This window comes from Rhinopithecus roxellana, chromosome 18 (assembly GCF_007565055.1).
Source record: "Rhinopithecus roxellana isolate Shanxi Qingling chromosome 18, ASM756505v1, whole genome shotgun sequence".
Classification (NCBI taxonomy): domain Eukaryota; kingdom Metazoa; phylum Chordata; class Mammalia; order Primates; family Cercopithecidae; genus Rhinopithecus; species Rhinopithecus roxellana.
In genome coordinates this window covers 93,007,726-93,023,580 of record NC_044566.1, presented here as the reverse complement: position 1 = coordinate 93,023,580, position 15,855 = coordinate 93,007,726, and the positions used below count along the sequence as shown (strand labels likewise).

Sequence of the window (15,855 nt, the reverse complement as noted above, 5' to 3'; positions counted from 1 at the left end):
CGCCTGAGGCTGAGGAAGGAGAATGGCATGAACCCGGGAGGCAGAGCTTTCAGTGAGCTGAGATTGCACCACTGCAATCCAGCCTGGGCGACAGAACAAGACTCTGTCTCAAAAAAAAAAAAAAAAAAAAAGAGAGAGAGAGACAAAATTGAAAAAGTTGCAGTCCATAATTTCATAATTTTTTCCAAAAATGGTTGGAGGAGAGGGTAAAATCTCAACATGAGTTTCAAAGTACTGTCTCTGTGAGGGCCCATGGTTGCCTTGTTGAGGGGGAAGACTGTTGAGGGAAGAGATGGCTAGGTTTGACCATTCCCCTCCCGAGCTAGGGGAGTGGAAATGGAAAGTTCAGTGCCTAGTGAATGTAGAAGGGGGCTGAAAGTTGGTTGATGTTGAATTCTCTAAGAGGTTTCCTCCAGACAACTCAGACTCTTTCCCCTTACTTCAGTGAAGAAGGTATTTTCATTTTGAATTTTATTTTTTTACAGAGACAGGGTCTCTGTTGTCCAAGCTGGACTGCGGTGACATGATCATAGCTCACTGTAGCCTCAAACTCCTGTGCTCAAGCACCCTCTCACTTTGGCCTCCCAAAGAACTGGGATTACAGGCGTGAGCCACTGTGCCTGCCGGAAGTTATTTTTAAAAGCACTTGAGAAATTCCTCCTCCACCCCTCAGGTGGGAAAGCTCAGAGAAGGAAGTCATCAGTACAGCCACTTTCTAGGCCATAATGGAATTCCTGAAGGTTGGAGACCCCGGAGAAGTGGACAAAGGATGCTGCCACCACCAGGACATGGGGAATCTGATGAGACTGGAACCATATGTCAGATTTTCCAGGAAAGAAGCATTCAGGAATTCGAGCATCATAAAGGCCAGCTGTACATCACAGCTGTGAGGAAGGACCAGCCCATCCAGCCCATGGCGCTGGCCCTGACAAAGCTTCAGTGATAGGAAAATGCATGACAGGCACAATAACACTCAAGTCAAATCTCAGGAATGCTCCTGCTGTGTCTGCTGGTGCTTAGGAGTGGAAACCGGTCCCACTGTGCCACCGTGATGGCAGAAATGCCCAGAACACAGACAAAGAAGAGGCAGATAAGCTTGACTGTAGGGAACAGTGGAAGGAGTAACAGAGCAGGGGACAGAGCTCCCCGTAATCAGTAGAGCAATTGCTGAGTAGTTCAGTTTGGAAAAAGTCTAAGAGACTTTCTCTGAATGACAATGGACAGTATGGAATAGCCAGGAGGAGCTGAGGCAGAGCACTACACCCACAAAGGACGTCCCCAGACCACTTTCTCCTGTAGAGGGTCTGTGAAGTACATATTTGGTCTGAGCATGGTCAAGATCCCCAAAAGAGAAACAGCATGAAACCAAGCAGATGGGTCCAGATGATGCCCGTTTTCACATGGATGTGGAAGATGCTCTTGAAGCAAGCCCAAAAGGAAGGCATGGATGGTCTATGGCCATGTAGCAGGTAGTCATTGTCCTTCAGTCAGTCAGGGACGACATCATATGGGATGGCCCTCCAGTGTCCCTCCCAGACCTTGTACAGAAACTCCTCCATCTCCTCCGTGGCATAGTGGAAGTACAGTGCATCAGTAGCTTCGCCTTCTCCTCCTTTTCCTGAGGCACTGGACATGTTTGCACTTCTTCAGCTTTGGTTGGGTTGGTGATAACCCATCCATCCTTCTCTTGTAGTAGGGGTCCCAGTTCAGCTAGTTCCACCATGTCAGTTTCCCTGTTACTGGCAGGAGCCCCATTGCCCCATGCCACCACAGATCCTTTGTGGGAAGACATCTGGCCAGTACCTCAATACCCTGCAGCTTTAGCGTGGGGAAAGGTTAGGGTATCTCAGCCCCATGGACAGAGATGTCTCTGTAATGGTAGATGAGCCAGACAGGCAGGCTCTGCTGGGGCACTGGTCTCTTGCTACTTCCTGCTGCACAGGGGCAGCCTGTGGCTCTGGATCTTCATTGTCCTTCCTGCAAAGCCTTTATTTTATATAATCACCTCAATACAGTTATCATAGCTAAAATAATGGTAACTCCTTAATGTTATCAAATTCCAATCACTGTTCAAATTTCCAATTGTCTCATAAATGTGATAAATTTAAAAAATCGGAATGTTTCAATCAGGATCCAGGGAAAGTCTACACAGTATGATTGTCTTCTGAGTCTCTTTTTTAATGTGTGTGTGTATGTGTGTGTGTGCACATGTGTGAACACCTTTTAAAAGACTGAGATGGCTGGGCACAGTGGCTCACACCAGCACTTTGGGAGGCTGAGGAGGGTGGATCACCAGAGGTCAGGAGTTCAATATCAGCCTGACTAACATGGTGAAACCCCATCTCTACTAAATACACAAAATTAGCTGGGTGTGGTGGCACACACCTGTAATCCCAGCTACTAGGGAGGCCAAGGCAGGAGAATCGCTTGAACTCGGAGGCAGAGGTTGCAGTCAGCCAGAATTGAGCCACTGCACTCCAGCCTGGGTGACAGAGTGAGACTTGGTCTCAAAAAAAAAAAAAAAAGATGTATTTAACATGGAGTGAAATGCTCAGATCTCAAGTACACTATTGCATCAGGTGGTGTTTTTGGTTTTGTTTTTTTGTCACTTAGTCTTGATGAATACATTTCCATATATAGAACATTTCTATCGGGCCACAAAGTTCCCTCATGCCTCTTCCCAGTCAGTCCTTCCATAAGCAACCAGTAATGTAATTTCTATAGCTGGGTTTTCCCAGTTTTTTTAATACAGATGCCTAGAACATTCTTGTTTTTATTTCTGTTGGATAAACACCTAGAGGTGGATTTGCTGGGTCATAGGGTACATGTATAGTCAACTTTTCTTTTTTTTTTTTTTAGAGATGGGGTCTTGCTCTCTTGCCCAGAGTGAAGTGCTGTGATATGATCATGGCTCACTGCAGCCTGGAATTCCTGGGCTCAAGTGATCCTTCCCTCTCAGCCTCTCAAGTAGCTGGGATTACAGGTGCGAGGGAGCCACCATGCCTAATTTATTTATTTTTAAATTTATTTTTATTTTTTGAGACAGAGTCTGGCTCTGTCACCCAGACTGGAGTGCAGAGGTGCAATCTCAGCTCACTGCAACCTCCGCCTCCCAGGTTCAAGCGATTCTCCTACCTCTGCCTCCTGAGTAGCTAGGATTACAGGCACATGCCACCACACCCGGCTAATTTTTGTATTTCTAGTAGAGGCGGTTTTCGCCACGTTGGCCAGGCTGGTCTCAAACTCCTGACCTCAAGTGATCTGTGTGCCTTGGCCTCCCAAAGTGCTGGGGTTATAAGCATGAGCCACCGTGCCTGGTCACTTTGCCTGATTTATATTCAACTTTTTTTTTTTTTCTGGCAGAGTCTTGCTCTGTCTCCCAGGCTGTAGTGCAGTGGCGCTGACCTCAGCTCACTGCAAGCCCTGCCTCCTGGGTTCACGCCATTCTCCTGCCTTAGCCTCTCGAATTGCTGGGACTACAGGTGCCCGCCACCACACCTGGCTAATTTTTTGTATTTTTAGTAGAGATGGAGTTTCACCATATTAGCCAGGATGGTCTTGATCTCCTGACCTCATGATCCACCCGCCTTGGCCTCTTGGCCTCCCAAAGTGCTGGGATTATAGGCTTGAGCCACCGTGCCCGGCCTATATTCAACTTTTTAAGAAGCTAGCGAAGAGCTTTCAAAATGATTGTACTATTTTACACTCGCATCAGCAATATGTGAGTGTTCTCATTGCTCCACATCCTCTCCAACATTTGTATTGTCAGTTCTCTTTTTTTTTTTGAGATGGAGTTTTGCTGTCCCCTAAGCTAGAGTGCAATGGCTCGATCTCGGCTCACTGCAACCTCTGCCTCCCGGGTTCAAGCAATTCTCCTGCTTCGGTCTCCTGAGTAGCTGGGATTACAGGCAAGCACCACCACGCCCAGCTAATTTTTGTATTTTTAGGAGAGATGGGATTTCACCATGTTGGTCAGGCTGGTCTTGAACTCCTGACCTCATGATCTGCCCGCCTTGGCCTCCCAAAGTGCTGGGATTACAGGTGTGAGCCACCGCGCCCAGCCTCTATCTTTGTTTTATTCTTGCAATTTATGTATTAAAGAAAATCAGTTGTTCCTCCTGTAGTTTTCCATTATTTGGATTTTGCTATTGCCTTCATATGATGTCATTTAATGTTTCTCTCCTCCACATTTCTGGCATATTGGATCTAGAGGCTTGATGAGATTCAGGTTCAAATTTTCGGGGGGTTTGGGGGGACGACTACTTCATAGGCAGTGTTGTATTCTTCTATCAGGAGGCCCATGATATTTGGTTATCTCTTTCTTTGTGATGTTAGGAGTCATAAATGATATTTAATCATTACCGTTTGAAAAATGATGATATCAAATTCAATTATTCCATCTTCACGTGTTAGCTGGAATATATATAAAGAGAAACTTCCTATTCTCTAATATTTGTTTACTAATGATAGAGTACATACAGGAAAGACAGGATATATGCTTATTTCCCTTTATTTACCAGTTTTCAAAAGGATGAGTTGGTTCCCTAGCATCCTCCAACAATGACCAATATTTAAAGTCTCATTATTTAATGTATTTAAATATCATTAATATGCTTCAATCCATTGCAGTTATTATTCTTTTTGTTTGTTTGTTTGAGACGGAGTTGAGCTCTTGTTGCCCAGGCTGGAGTGTAATGGCGCAGTCTCAGCTCACCACAGCCTCTACCTCCCAGGTTCAAATGCTTCTCCCACCTCAGCCTCCCAAGTAACTGGGATTACAGGCATGAGCCACCACACCCAGCTAATTTTTATTTTTAGTAGAGACGAGGTTTCTCCATGTTAGTCAGGCTGGTCTCGAACTCCCAACCTCAGGTGATCCACCCACCTCAGCCTCCCAAAGTGCTGGGATTACAGGTGTGAGCCACCGCGCCTGGCCACAGTTTTTATTCTTATTGATATTCAAATTGTTCCATATTTGGCCAGTGAGTGCCTCTTCAGGTTGGTTCCTAAATCCTTTTGACACATTCCTAGTAATCTCTGATAGCTTACTTGCTATCTGATGGGATAAAATTTTCCAAATTCATTTTTCACTTTTTCTGCCCCAGACCTGGATTCAGCCATTTCCTCAAAGCTCTCTGATTCCTTTTAATTGGAAACGATATTTAGAGACAATAATGGGTGCGTAGGGGAGGTAAAACATTACCTCTGCTCTTTTGGGGTCTCTCGTCAGGGCCTGATAATTAATTTGGCATTAGATAGACTAACAAAACAGAAACATACAAATTTATTTACTGTAAGTTTTCTGTGACAGAGGAGCCCTCATAAGGATGTTAAACCGAAAGAACTGATAAAACCTAAATAATTTAATACAACATTAAACAATTGTGGAAAAGTAATGAAAATGTATGTGGAGGCTAAAGGAAGATAACAATTATTTTAATAACATCTGTTTGTACAGGATTTTCTCAGTCTCAACCTCCCATCCTTGATGATAAGAATGCTTCTTTTCTCCCAGTATAGGGAGAGCAGCTCTCACATGGTAATTTCATCTCTTGTTTTTTTTTTTTTTTTTTTTTTTTTTGAGACGGAGTTTCGCTCTGTCGCCCAGGCTGGAGTGCAGTGGCCGGATCTCAGCTCACTGCAAGCTCCGCCTCCCGGGTTTACGCCATTCTCCTGCCTCCGCCTCCCGAGTAGCTGGGACTACAGGCACCCGCCACCTCGCCCGGCTAGTTTTTTATATTTTTTTAGTAGAGACGGGGTTTCACCGGGTTAGCCAGGATGGTCTCGATCTCCTGACCTTGTGATCCGCCCGTCTCGGCCTCCCAGAGTGCTGGGATTACAGGCTTGAGCCACCGCGCCCGGCCTCATCTCTTGTTTTTAAGAAAAAGAAGGGAGATCAGGCCCGGTGCAGTGGCTCACGCCTATAATCCCAGCACTTTGGGAGGCCAAGGCAGGTGGATCACTTGAACTCAGGAGTTCAGACCAGCCTGGTCAACATTGTGAAACCCCGTCTCTACTAAAAATACAAAAAATGAGCTGAGTGTGGTGGTACACACCTGTAATCCTAGCTACTTGGGAGGCTGAGGCAGGAGAATTGCCTGAACCTGGGAGGTGGAGGTTGCAATGAGCCAAGATTGTGACACTGTACTCCATCCTAGGTGACAGAGTGAGACTCCATCTCAAAAAAAAAAAAAAAAAAAGGAGATCAGAATGTCCTTGTGTCTGCTGTTTATTGTTTTTAACTCAAAACAGTCAACATGCCAGCATGGCATATTTTGCAGTGGGATATTCTGAACTCCTTCAGGTGCCAGGAGTACTTATAGCTACTGAGATATTTTTGATTCTAGACACTTTAGGTGGACAGAGAAAAGGATTTTTTAAAAATAAAATATATTACAAGTTCATATTGGTATTATGGTTTTTTTTAAGAAAATTCTGGTGTGGTGGCTCATGCTTGTAATCCCAGCACTTTCGGAGGCCGAGGCAGGCAGATCACCTGAGGTCGGGAGTTTGAGGCCAGCCTGACCAACATGGAAAAACCCCGCCTCTACTAAAAATACAAAAAATTAGCCAGGTGTGGTGGCGCATGCCTGTAGTCCTAGCTACTCGGGAAGCTGAGGCAGGAGAATCTCTTAAACCCAGAAGGCAGAGGTTGCAGTGAGCCGAGATAACGCCATTACGCTCCAGCCTGGGGAACAAGAGCGAAACTCCGTCTCAAAAAAAAAAAAAGAAAAGAAAATAATCCTCCATCCCCATCACCTCCCTGAAAATAGTATACCACCCCTTCCTATTGACATTAGGCTTTGCCCTGAGACTTTTTCATCTCATCATGACAACCATTGACTTAGGGCTTGAACATGTGACTTGCTTTGACCAATGGTATATTAGCACATATGGCTGCAAAGGTTGGTAATGTGCTTGTGCATATGGGCTTGCCCTCTTCTACCTCTGTCATTGCCATGAGAAGAACGTGCCACAAGTAGCCTATTGCTTTCAGAATAATGAAAGATACATCTTGTAGACCTGAATCAAACCTGCAATCTGGAGCTAAGCCCAGCTGAGCCTAGCCTAAATTGTTCAAATGCCAGTCAACCTGTAGAATGTAGCTTAAAGCAGAAGCACAGATATATGAATGAGAAATAAATGCTTAGGGTTATAAGTCATTGATGTTTAGAGTGGTTTGTTATGCAACATAATTAGGTATATAGCAGACTAATACAAATATTTACAAGCTAAATTCAAGATTATAGGAATAATAGAATTGGTATCTTACAAAATTATTCATTCTCATTCCAAAATGTGCACACAGCAGTCTCAGAATGATAATACCAATACTGCTGCTAATAATATGATTATTGAAATCAGTTTAAGCTTTTATTTTTTGCAATCTTTAATCTTTAGGATATTTCCCTTTATTGATGTACAGTGAACACTTTCTGTTATGAAGTCATTTGTAATGGTTTTTATGTGTGGTTATGCCACAACTGGATATGCATTAAGTACTCTTTGATTTTATTTTGGGAAATTTCCCCTTAAAATTCAATTTTTCTTAATGATTATGTAAAACGTGTACTTGCTTACAAAGTAAAATCTCTGGAACAAGTTATGTCAGTGAAGTCTACCTTCTATTCCAGCTACCCTCACCTTATTCTTTCCCTCTCCCATAATTAACTACTGAAAAATATTTTATGATTTACTGTTTGTTTTAATTGTACCTGGGTTTTAATTTATAGAGGTGACTGAGTGATGATACAGAGAGGACAATGCCATTGAAAGAAGGCTTTTTTTTGAGACAGAGTCTCAAACTCCAGCCTAGAGTGCAGTGGCGCAATCTCGGCTCACTGCAACCTCTGCCTCCCAGGTTCAAGCGATTCTCCTGCCTCAGCCTCCTGAATAGCTGGGACCATAGGAATGTGCCTCCAGGCCCAGCTAATTTTTGTATTTTTAGTAGAGACGGGGCTTCACCATGTTGGCCAGGATGGTCTCTATCTCCTGACCTTTTTTTTTTTTTTTTTGAGATGGAGTCTCACCCTGCAACCCAGGCTGGAGTGCAGTGACACGATCTCGGCTCACTGCAACCTCTGCCTTCTGGGTTCAAGAGATTCTCCTGCCTCAGCCTCTCAAGTAGCTGGGACTACAGGCATGTGCTACCACGCCCTGGCTAATTTTTTGTACGTTTAGTAGAGACAGGGTTTCACTGTGTTAGCTAAGACGTTCTCGATCTCCTGACCTCATGATCCCCCCACCTTGGCCTCCCAAAGTGCTGGGATTACAGGCATGAGCCACCACACCCTGCAAGAAGTCTTATTACATACAGTTCCCGAAGAGAAGGGGCCACACCATGACACATGGGGAAGTACCAGGATTGGTCAGGAGGCAGAAGGAGCAAAGAAGAGAAGTGTGGCCCAGAGCTTTTATTGTCATTTTTATTGTCATTTCTATGGAAAGGAAGGGACGAGGCAGGGCATAGGCAAATTTGAGCAAATTTAGGATTGTATAGCTTAAAATCATTTCAGTTGGCTCAGGGTCACAGAATTGGTCTCTGATCATCTGGCACCTGGCCCCGATTTAGAGCAGGGGAAATGTTCACTTGGTGTCCAAGAGTAAGTTAAAGTGGTTGCAAATATGTGCTTTGGTTGGTTGGTTTGCATAAGAAAGGTGAGTCTGCAGGGCGGGTGGCTCAAGCCGGTAATCCCAGCAATTTGGGAGGCCAAGGAGGGTGGATCACCGGAGGGTGATCACCTGAGGTCAGGGGTTTGAGCCCAGTCTGACCAACATAGTGAAACCCCATCTCTACTAAAAATACAAAATTAACTGGCCTGTAATCCCAGCTACTCGGGAGACTGAGGCAGGAAAATCGCTTGAACCCAGGAGGCGGAAGTTGCAGTGAGCCGAGATCATGCCATTGCATTCCAGCCTAGGGGACAAGAGCGAGACTTCATTTCAAAAAAAAAAAAAAAAAAAAAGAAGTGGGATATAAAACTTTAAGCTATAAATACGGTCTTTACTCCTTATTCCAGGAATCTACTTGTTCTGAAAGCTGGACTGGCTTGAATAAGGCTTTATGGCAATTTACTGGGGAGGACCTATCAAGATTCCTATAAAAATTCACCCAATGAAACTGACCAAAACAAGATGTTCAATAAAGGGATCTCATGGTTAAAAAAATAAAATTAGGCCGTGCACGGAGGCTCACGTCTGTAATCCTAGCACTTTGGGAGGCCAAGACGGGTGGATCACGAGGTCAGGAGATCGAGACCATCTTGGCTAACATGGTGAAACCCTGTCTCTACTAAAAATACAAAAAATTAGCCGGATATGGTGGCAGGCGCCTGTAGTCCCAGCTACTCGGGAGGCTTGAGGCAGGAGAAGGGTGTGAACCCAGGAGGTGGAGTTTGCAGTGAGTCGAGATCGCACCAGTGCACTCCAGCCTGGGCGACAGAGCAATACTCAGTCTCAAAAAATATAAATAAATAAATAAATAAATAAATAAAATTAAACCAAACCAAAACAACAACAATAAAACATGATTCTTTTATCCTTCTATGGAGATTACTTCATGATAATAAAGTGATAGTTGTAATTTCTCTCTCTCTTTCTTTCTCTCTCTCTTTCTCCTTTCTTTCTCTCTCTCTCTCCTTTCTTTCTTTCCTTCTCTCCTTTCTTCCTTTCTCTCTCTCTCTCTCTCTCTCTCTCTCTCTCTCTCCCTCTCTTTTTTGAAGTGGGGTTGGTCTGGCTGTGTTTCCCAGGACAGAGTACATTGCCTCTTCACAGGCACAATCATGGCACAGCACAGCCTCCAACTCCTGGCTGGGTCTACAGGCCCACACGACCATCCCTGGCCTAATTTCTGCTTACAGTGGCACAGTATGCCAACACGTGGCTTTATAATTGTATAACCAGTTCCTTACTAAAGGATATTTGTATTGTTTCTATGTATTTCCATACTTTTCTGATACAAACATCCTGAAATAAATAACTGTGAGCATGACTTTCTTTTTTAGGTGGGTTAATTTATTTATTTATTTTTGCCTTTAATCTATAATTTTTTTTTTTTTAATTTTTTGTTTCCATAGGTTTTTGGGGAACAGGTGGTGTTTGGTTACATGATTAAGTTCTTTAGTGGTGATTTGTGAGATTTTGGTGCGCCAAGCAGTATACAGTGAACCCAATTTGTAGTCTTTTATCCCTCACCCCCTCCCCATACTTTCCCCAAGTCTTCAAAATTTATTGTATAATTCTTCTGCCTTTGCATTCTCATAGCTTAGCTCCCACTTATGAGTGAGAACATACGATGTTTGGTTTTCCAATCCTGAGTTACTTTACTTAGAATCATAGTCTCCAATCCCAACCAGGTTGCTGTGAATGCCATTAATTCATTCTTTTTTATGACTGAGTAGTATTCCATTATATACATATATGATGTTATATATATATATATCTCACAGCACCTGGCTAATTTTTTGTATTTTTAGTAGAGATGGGGTTTCTCCATGTTAGTCAGTCTGGTCTCGAACTCCCAACCTCAGGTGATCCGCCTGCCTTGGCCTCCCAAAGTGCTGGGATTACAGGTGTGAGCCACTGCACCTGGCCACATATCACAGTTTCTTTATCCATTTGTTGACTGATGGGTATTTGGTCTGGTTCCACATTTTTGAAATTGTGAATTGTGCTGTTGTAAACGTGTGTGCAATTATCTTTTTCGTGTAATGACTTCTTTTCCTCTGGGTAGATACCCAGTAGTGGGATTGCTGGATCAAATGATAATTCTAGTTTTAGTTCTTTAAGGAATCTCCACACTGTTTTGCATAGTGGTTGTACTAATTTACATTCACACCAGCAGTGTAGTAGTGTTCCCTTTTCACCACATCCACGCTGACATCTATTATTTTTTTATTTTTTGATTATGGCCATTCTTGTGGGAATAAGGTGGTATCGCATTGTGGTGTGGATTTGCATTTCCCTGGTCATTAGTGCTGCTGAGCATTTTTTCATGTTTGCTGACCATTTGTATATCTTCTTTTTTTTTTGTTTTTTTGTTTTTTGTTTTTTTGAGACAGAGTCTTGCTCTATCGCCCGGGCTGGAGTGCAGTGGCCAGATCTCAGCTCACTGCAAGCTCCGCCTCCCGGGTTCACGCCATTCTCCTGCCTCAGCCTCCGGAGTAGCTGGGACTACAAGTGCCCGCCACCTCGCCCGGCTATTTTTTGTATTTTTAGTAGAGACGGGGTTTCACCGGGTTAGCCAGGATGGTGTCGATCCCCTGACCTCGTGATCCGCCGGTCTTGGCCTCCCAAAGTGCTGGGATTACAGGCTTGAGCCACCGCGCCCGGCCTTGTATATCTTCTTTTGAGAATTGTCTATTCATGTCCTTAGCCCACTTTTTGATAGGATTGTTTGTTTTTTTCTTGCTAATTTGTTTGAGTTCGTGTAGATTCTGGATATTATTCCTTTGTCAGATTTTCTCCCACTCTGTGGGCTGTCTGTTTACTTTGCAGATGGGAGCTTTTGCTCTTTAGTTGGATTAAGTCCCACCTATTTGTCTTTGTTTTTATTGCATTTGCTTTTGGGTTCTTGGTCATGAACTCCTTGTCCAAGCCAGTGTTTTTTTTTTTTTGAGAGAGAGTCTCACTCTATTGCCTAGACTGAAGTGCAGTGGCACAATCTCGGCTCACTGTAACCTCTGCCTTCCAAGTCCAAGTAATTCTCATGCTTCAGACTCCCAAGTAGCTGGGATTACAGGCAAGCACCACCATGCCTGTCCAGTTTTTATACATTTAGTAGAAATGGGTTTTTACCATGTTGGCCAGGCTGGTCTCTAACTCCTGGCCTCAAGTGATCCACCTGCCTCGGCCTCCCAAAGTGCTGGGATTACAGGTGTTAGCCACTGCACCTGGCTTCACACCTCTTTTTAATCCTATCTTCTTATTCCTCCTTTTCTTTTTTGTTTTAAATTTTTTATTATTATACTTTAAGTTCTAGGGTACATATGCACAATGTGCAGGTTTGTTACATATCTATACATGTGCCATGTTGGTGTGCTGCACCCGTTAACTGGTCATTTACATTAGGTATATCTCCTAATGCTTTCCCTCCCGCCTCCCCCAACCCCACGACAGGCCCCAGTGTGTGATGTTCCCCACCCTGTGTCCAAGTGTTCTCATTGTTCAGTTCCCACCTATGAGTGAGAACATGCAGTGTTTGGTTTTCTGTCCTTGCGATAGTTTGCTCAGAATGATGGTTTCCAGCTTCATCCATGTCCCTACAGAGGACATGAACTCATCCTTTTTTATGGCTGCACAGTATTCCATGGTGTATATGTGCCACATTTTCTTAAATCTTGTAGAATTTTTATATTTTCAGATTTTAGATTTAAGTCCTTGATATATCTTGAGTTGATTTTTGTATAAAGTGAGAGATGAGAATCCAGTTTCATTCTCCTACGTGTGACTTGCCAATTCTCCCAGCACCATTTGTTGAATAGGGTGTCCTTTCCCCGCTTTATGTTTTTGTTTGCTTTGTTGAAGGTGAGTTGGCTGTAAGTATTTGGGTTTATTTCTGGGTACTCTATTCTGTTCCAATGGTCTATGTGCCTATATTTATACCAATACCATGCTGTTTTGGTGACTCTAGTGCTATAGTATAGTTTGAAATCAGGTAAAGTGATGCCTCCAGATTTGTTCTTTTTGCTTAGTCTTGCTTTGGCTATGTGGGCTCTTTTTTGGTTCCACAAGAATTTTAGGGTTTGTTTTTTTTTCTAGTTCTGTGAAGAATGATGGTGGTATTTTGATGGGAATTGCATTGAATTTGTAGATTGCTGTAATAGCCTTATTTAGTGTTAAGAATACTGAAGGAAAATTTTTGTGTTGCAGTTGCCATCATTATATCATCAACCTAATGTTCAGTATATTCCTGTGAAACCCTAAAACAGAAATTCTTAACTGAGTTTATCCCATCACTGAAGGCTTCTTTTGGCTAGATAATTTTTTTAGGTATCAGGTATAGTACTCAAATATCTTTATCAGGAGATGTTTTCCTATCCCATTCTTCAGGATTCTTATTTCTAGTGCCAGAGGCAACAAGAGGAAAATAGATGATCCAGGAATTAGACTCTCAGTTCAAGGTCACAGGCAGCAGCAGTTCAATCTGCACACAGTACATCAAACAAAGAGTCCCTCAGAAGCCCCTGACTCTGCTCCTTGGCTTTTTCCTGAGGAGGAGTCTTGTAAAAATATATGTAACCCTGTGTAATTTCATCTGAACCTTCTCTAGAGAAGATCACTATGCTATCTGTGTTCTTCCAAATATACTTGGAAATTAAATACCTACCTACTGAAGTGTGAACTATTGTTATGTCTTAAATTGCCAAGGAAAATATTACTTCATCCAGGACCTGAATGCCTTCCTCAGAGTGGTGTTCACTTTCAATATGATTTTCCACCTTTCTAGCAGCCAGTACATTGGGACTGTTTTCCATGCCGATTGCAAATGTCTAGAGAGTGTCTTACACTTGGGCCTCTTTCAGCTGCATCAATAGAGTGGCAGCAACAAAGCTGGAATCCAAGCCTTTTCTCTGTCATTAGTCATTTCTTAATAGCACTGTCAAAAGGAATCCAGAGGTTACTCTTCATAGTTTCTATCTCAAAACTGTTTCTCCACACTGTTATAGAGGGCATGCAGAGGTTAATCTCTACAATGATGACTCTCTAGGTAGGTGTCTCTGCCCAGGAATACTTTCTTATTGACAGCATTTAATGAAATAAATGCAAACACTCAACCCAACATACAAATTTTCTGCCCAGTCCCTCCTTTGTCATAAAGATGAAGGATTATCTCACCATCCACTCTGGCCTTGTACTCAAATTCAAAATGGTATTATACCTTGTTGGGGCTGTAAATTTCACCACTGCAACAGAGCCACAAATAAATATATTTCCTCACTTGACTTGGCTGCATTCCAAACAGCTGGTCAACTACCACCAACTGGCGAAATCCAAAGCAGCAGCTGATGTATCCATTGACATTCTCAGGAAGAAATGCATCTGGACCCCTGTGTGTGATCTTCATAGCACTCAGATGCTGACCAGAGAGGCAATCATTGCTGCCAAAGAGGGCCCAAATGCCACACATGGTACAGTGGAACTGCGGGCTCTGTGGGTATGTGAGCAGAGGCCAGGGCTGCGTACTGTTTCCATTGTTTACTTTCAGTACAAGCATCTCTGTATATATCTCTATTCCTTTTTTCTTAGATAAATAGTAGCAAACTGTACACATTTTTCTATAGCATGATTTTTTTTTTCTCTGAACAATATATCCTGGAAATCACTGCACAGTTATATACAAAGATTTTCCGCATTCCTTTTTACAGGTATATAGTACCCTGTTGTGTGGATGTTCTGGTACATTTCAAGAGGGAACAAGTGTACTAGGAAACATTCAAAGCATGAGAAACCTGCAAGAAGTCTTTTATTTTAGCTAAGCTGTGGGTAACTTGAGGGTCGCAGAGTAGGCTGAGGAGTCAACAGAGAAGATGGCTGAATAATTACTCAAGATTGCTGCTGGCCCTATTTAATAAGCCTCATTGTTCTCTAAGGCGAAGCAAAGCTGAAAGGATTTGAGGAAATAAATAGGCTGTTTCCTGTCCCCCTATTCTTCTCTGTTTTTCCTACTATGATTCTAGTAGGTTTTAAAGTGAAGGCTGGAGTAAGCGTGAGTGCAGCTATCTCGTATGGGAAAGTGCTCCGATGGGTATCAGGGAAATCCTGCATGGGAAAGTGCTCCGATGGGTATCAGGGAAATCCTGCATTTGCCTTTGTGAGACTCTTGGCCTGATGGTCATTGTTTCTCCTCTGACTCCTGGAATCACCTTGCTGGGGAGAGCGGGATGCCCATCAGAAGTCTCTGGATTGAGTCAAAAAACAATTTAACTCCAGAATCCTATTGTATACTGTATCCCCAAATTCACCCTCCAAGCTCTTTCCATCCTGCATTATGCTTCACGATATTGTACAATAAAGCTTCCTAAAGACAGTGTTTCAATGAGAACTACATGATATCATAGCCAGTATTATAAACATACGCTACATCCTCAGTGAAGTGAACAAGAATCAGGGCAAGTAGAATGTAGATGTTTGTGCTGGGCGTGGTGGCTCATGCCTGTAATCCCAGTACTTTGGGAGGCTGAGGCGTGATCAGCCCCCTTCCTCACCTCTTCTCAAAGAGAAGAGTAGCTATGACTGGTGATATTCAGTTGAGCTAGTTTCACAGAGGCTAGGATCACTCACTGTAGTTTAAAAGATTACATGTGAAGCCTGTATGAGAAACATTTTGAAATAGTCCTGAAAAATCACAAAGTAGGATTGAACAAAAATAGAAACACATTCCTTGTCATTTTTTTTTTTTTTTTTTTTTTTTGAGACGGAGTCTCGCTCTGTCGCCCAGGCTGGAGTGCAGTGGCCGGATCTCAGCTCACTGCAAGCTCCGCCTCCTGGGTTCACGCCATTCTCCTGCCTCAGCCTCCCGAGTAGCTGGGACTACAGGCGCCCGCCACCTCGCCCGGCTAGTTTTTTTTTTGTATATTTTTAGTAGAGACGGGGTTTCACCGTGTTAGCCAGGATGGTCTCGATTTCCTGACCTCGTGATCTGCCCGTCTCGGCCTCCCAAAGTGCTGGGATTACAGGCTTGAGCCACTGCGCCCGGCACATTCCTTGTCTTGAATAGAACCAATCAACGTAATAAAGTCTCTCCAGGTTCATGTATAAATTTAATGTAATCCCAATAAAAATGCCAGCAAATTTTTTCCTGGCACAGGATCCTACACTTCATATGGAAAAATAAATAAGCAAGAATACTTATGA

At 43.2% G+C, this 15,855-nt stretch overlaps 2 pseudogenes; both read right to left on the bottom strand.

The window, feature by feature from the left end:
* Nucleotides 1-683: 683 nt before the first annotated feature.
* LOC104666438 lies at nt 684-1,792 on the bottom strand (annotated as a pseudogene).
* Nucleotides 1,793-9,004: 7,212 nt separating this feature from the next.
* LOC104666456 lies at nt 9,005-14,128 on the bottom strand (annotated as a pseudogene).
* Nucleotides 14,129-15,855: the final 1,727 nt, after the last annotated feature.